The sequence below is a fragment of the Schistocerca gregaria genome, chromosome 8, assembly GCF_023897955.1.
Source record: "Schistocerca gregaria isolate iqSchGreg1 chromosome 8, iqSchGreg1.2, whole genome shotgun sequence".
NCBI classification, from domain to species: Eukaryota; Metazoa; Arthropoda; class Insecta; order Orthoptera; family Acrididae; genus Schistocerca; species Schistocerca gregaria.
Window position 1 is genome coordinate 253,972,485 of NC_064927.1, and position 5,348 is coordinate 253,977,832.

General features: G+C 37.5%; 1 pseudogene; it reads right to left on the reverse strand.

Annotated features, from left to right (window-relative positions):
* Positions 1-1,384: 1,384 nt before the first annotated feature.
* LOC126285139 (uncharacterized) lies at positions 1,385-3,176 on the reverse strand (annotated as a pseudogene).
* Positions 3,177-5,348: the final 2,172 nt, after the last annotated feature.

The following is a 5,348-nucleotide window of genomic DNA, read 5'->3' on the forward strand; positions in this document are numbered from 1 at the left end:
GTTTTGCTTTAAAGTGAACTGACTATCTGAGGAAATTAATATGAAAAGTTGATTCCATTGTTCGATTTATATGCTCATGTTTTAAGATTCAGCAAGTCTTGCGTCATTAATAATTCTCATTGAATATAAACATTGTCAAAAAAGAGACGACTTCACAAAAGCATTTAATTGTAAATCAAAATTGAATGAAACGTCGTTTTAATTAAGGCCAACCATGTAAGTCGGTAACAATCACCATTATCAATCAACTGCTGTAGGAAATAATAAATTACGACGGCCGACGGACGCGAGATTGGCGCCGCAACTTCGGGGCTGGATCAAAGAAAATGCGAGAATTAATAATATGATACTTACTATTGTATTAAGGTAATTATGTATGTGCCTAATTGTTGTAAAATATTAATGCCTATATGAATTCTTTTACATCTACAACAACAAATCCACACCCTGAGGAAATCTGGAGAAGAAAAAGTATAGAAAAGAAAAAAGATTACAGTGCATGAAAGAGAAATAAGAAAGGTAAGGCCTATTGTGCAAACATCCTGTGTAGCTCTGTGCGGAATATCGAAGCCATATGCACATGAGATACCTTCGGTGAAAAAATAGTAAGTAGTGTGCAAATTAAATTGTATGTGGGTATTTATGTGTTTATTTTGGAGGGGATAATTATTACTGTGTGCAGGGCCGGCCTTAGCCATCCAGGTGCCCCGGGCGAGTCGTTCAGTTTGCGCCCTTTATTGTATAAATAGCAAACCTGGCAGTGCTTTGCAACACGGTATTTGACTGTTTTCTAGAAATCGTCTTAAGTGGTTAATGGCGTCATCTTATGATCATAACATGGTTTTTTCCATCGTAAATTTGAGTATTTTATTTTTTTAAATGGAAATGAAATCCAAATAATCTGAAAGCCCACTAAGACGCTCCATGTGAGTCTTGTGTAGCCTGTGACGTCAGTCCAGCATGCTGCTGTCGCTGCCGTAACAGTCAGTATAGCAGTGATATATTGTTTGGGCATTCACGTTTTGGGAAATTGTCTAAAAATATTGCGTAGTACTGCACTGTACATCTACAAAAACTCCAGAAAATTGTTTTTGCGTGTTCCAAACAAAGAAAAGATACGTAAAATGTGGTTGAAACAGGCTCGTATATGCCAAATATTTCTTTTCTTTTCTGAAGCACCCCTGTACTAAAGCGAACAAAACAAAACAAAAATCATTCAAATTGGTCAAGTCATTTCTTTGTTTTGGTGAGACTAACACACAACAATTGATTTTTTTATATAGGAGGTAATATGTATAACGGAAAAACACTAATTTTGAATTGGGTACCATATTTTTATTGAATTTAATATAACTGTAAGCCATAAACCTATATTTTCTGTCAGTCATCTGAACACAAAACATATTACGCCTAATGTAAAACAATTATAAACAACTAAAATTTTACTTTTCTCGCTTTTCTGTTGACAAAGTCTCTGCTTTTCTGTCGGCAAAGTCTCTGATCAGATTAGCAAAGTCCAGGTTTTCTGCAACTTCATTTTCAATGGACAGTGAGGCCAAAGTGGTTAGTCTTGTTTGAGACATTGTAGACCGCAAGTACGTTTTTATCAACTTCAGTTTGGAAAAACTGCGTTCGCCGCTTGCGACAGTCACTGGTATTGTTAGCAAAATACATAACGTTATCCAGATGTTGGGATATAACTCTTTGAAGATTATGCTTTTTTATGAAGTTTCAGGCTTCAATAGGCGTTGCCTGGCTGTGTTAGAGATAGTGTTGCAGGCCTAAAATTTCGTCACACAGCAAATTTCCATCAATATCTGACTTCATGTTGACAGTTAACTTTTCTTGTAATTTAGAATAGCATTGTATTAGTTCTTCTTTACTTTGATTTTTTTAATGTCAAACAAGAAACTCCACGTCGCAGAAAATTCTTGCATCTGTTCAAATCTTTCTTTCATGGATATTTGCACGGTGTCCAACAGTGCATTGAAAAACTCTACTTTAAACTTCTTTTTTGGGTCAGTTATTTGATCATCAACAGCCTCTTCACCCGGCCTGCGTTTAATATGTCTTAATCGCATTTGTGATTTAAATAATGGCTGCGTATCAAGATCCGAAGCCAGTTCAGTTGCTGTTACAATAGCTTGTTCGAAACCTGTTTGTCTATATGTTTCCAAATAAGAGCAACATTTGTCAAGGATTCCCATAAACTCGACAAAGTTGATTGTGGGTGACTGACTTGCTTTACTCACAACGTTAATTTGAAACAGAACATCATACCATGTCACGAGAGAAACAATGAAGCTGAAGTCTTTTAATTGTCCTCCTAGTGTTGTCGCTTCGTGTGACACCGCAGCATCGCTTTGTTCAGTAGCATCGGCCAAGGAAACCAAAGCGTCATGCATTTCGCATAATTGATAACGAACCACTTTGACGCTATCAATTCGAGCTTCCCAGCGTGTGTCACTTACATTTTTCAGGGTGTATATCTTCAAATGGTCGGTCAAAATCTTCCATCTATTTACCGATCCAGCAAATAGATTAAACATTTTTTGTAACATTCCGAACAATGTCACGGATTTTACTGGTGATTTTGCCGCATCACACAATACCAAATAATAACTATGGCATCCACATGGCACAAAAAAAGCTAGTAGATTTAACTTCTTAATTCTGTTCTGGACGCCTTTATTTTTCCCCTTCATGTACGCGCCGTTATCGTAGCCCTGTCCTCTGCAGTCATTAATGTTAAGGTCAAGATCACTCAATGTTTTTAAAATGCTTTCTGTAAGGCCTTCACCGGTTGTATCATGTATTTGCAGAAACGAGATGAAATGTTCTTTTACACTTACGCCATCCTCTGTTATGTCGGCGCATCTTAAAGTTATCGAAAGTTGTTCTTTATGGCTTATATCTGGAGTACAGTCAGCTATGATTGCATAATACTTTGAACGCTTCATGCGGGATACGATTGTAGACATAACGTGTGATGCCATGAGTTCTATTAATTCATTTTGTATATTTTTGCCGCAATAATGGTCAACCAAATGACCATTCAATGCCAGTCTGACGTGCTCTTCCATGATTGGATCAAACTTTGCCAATAACTGTACAAGACCTAAGAATTTTCCATTATTTGGGGTAAATAATTTATCTGATAACTCTCTGAATGCCATATTATTTTCAGCCAAATACAAAGTAATGTGCATCAATCTTTGATGCACATTTCTCCATCGTAAACATTCTTTAGAAATTAGCTTTTGTTCTTCCTTGTCAATAGTTAATCCAGCTTTAAACCTGATTTCAGCTTCAGTCCATTGAGTAAATGCTTTTTTGTGGTTAGGACTATTTTCATGCAGTTTCAAAGCTTCACTTAAATGTTTCCAATTTCTGAAACCCACAGTGGTAGTCAAATTAGTAGTTGACTTTAAATCAAACAGTCGACAACAAAAGCAAAAGACACTGTCGTTTGATACAGAATAAACTAGCCACCGTCATCTAATAGTTTCTTCGTTTGATAGTTTTCTTGTGTAATGAGTTGAAGAGAAATGACGCCCATTTTCATCTTTTGGAAAGTTATTTAGACATACTTGTGAGGGTCCACATATTATAATGCGATCTATATCTCTAGCATTAAGTACTTTTGGCCACATACCTACATCAGAAACATTGTATTCTTTTATTGCAAGAAAGTTGATACTTTCATCGACCACAGATGTCATGTGTTGATTTTGACTTGGAGAAATATCAGAGGTTTCATGCAAAGATGTACTGCGCTGGTCAATTTGATCACCTTCAATAGGTGATTGTATATTTTTGGTGTATAATTGTTCACAGTCTGAAGAAATATTTGCTGATACATGGATTTTTGATTCAATATCTGAAGTATTTGCCTTAGAATTTCCTTTAAGGTACTTATAAATATTCATGTGCTTTTTAGTTTCTTCAAGAACTTTTTCTTTTTCAGCTTTTCTTTTCCGATTTTCTGAACCAGAAAGCTTTTTTTAATTATTTCCTTCTCTTCTGGCATGATTTAATAATTTGACAAATTATTGCTTGGACACTGCTCTATTTCGCGACCACTATATTCGATCTATAACAAATAAAGAAATTCACCTATCAGTAGACGTAACTAGAAAAAAAACCTGAACTGAAAGATAAAAATGTTTTTCGCACTTACCAGAAAATTAAAATGTTGACACAGTCACGACACTCGTTTCACTCACAATTATTCAGCCACGAAAATATGAGCGCTGCCTCCGACTCTTACTGACAATTACTGACATGCGGGTGCAAATCGTAGCGCTGCCAACATGTGCAGTCTAACACACATTGTGTGGCGCTGTATTATTTCAGTACGTTAGGGGAGAATTCTCTATGAATGCAGTGCACGCATTGCATGATCTATTAATTAATGTACATGAGTCATTAAGTCACAAATATTCGATATAAGTACATTCGTATTAATTAAATCATAATGTAATGTATATTTCACAGTCTGTATTTTCTTTTATTTGGAGCGACCGGTAGTTTCTGTTGTGAAAGAGAGATGGTGCGGCTGCATGGGCTCTTCCTTGTTGCAGTTCTTGAAACAAATAAGAGAGGCGCTTTGGTAGAGCCCGTGCTAGCCCGCGTCAAACATGGATGGTTGCAGACAATACGAAGATTGCATTTAGCATGATTTCTCTTCTGCTACCCCGAATTCATCGCGCATTCGTGAGATTAGCGACGTATGTTGAATGAGACTGAATAATATTTTAGATTCGCGAAATGGGTGATTGTAATTTTTTTTTTTTTTTTTTTTTTTGTACATACGTTTAGTACGTGGCGCCCCTTGGTCCCCGGCACCCTGGGCGACCGCCCGGGTCGCCCCACCCTAAAGCCGGCGCTGACTGTGTGTATCAGTGTTAAGGATTTGTCAGTGGCTTAAAGTGAATTTATTATGGGTAAGATAGGACAACCTAAAGCATCCATACTAGACGAACAAAATTCTGTTAACATGGAAAGTAAGGATCATTTGCAAAACGTAAACGAATCCCAAGCCACGGCCTCGGGTAGCATAATTTCTGGAGCGAGGGGCGAGGATCTGTGGAAGGTGAACGACGCTCCACAGCAGAATGGGAATAGAATAACAGCAACTCCGCTGTATGGGCAGAGGGGCCAAACGAGTGCTAAATTAAGTGGGGCACCAGTATGCTCACCGATTGCAGACCCTTTTGCTGAATTTCTGCGTAGGTTCGAAGAAAGAGACGTAAAACTGGCTCAGATGCTACATGAGCAGGAGAAAAAATTAACGCAAAAGCTCCATGAGCAAGGGCAACAAAGAGACGAAAAACTGGCTCAGATGT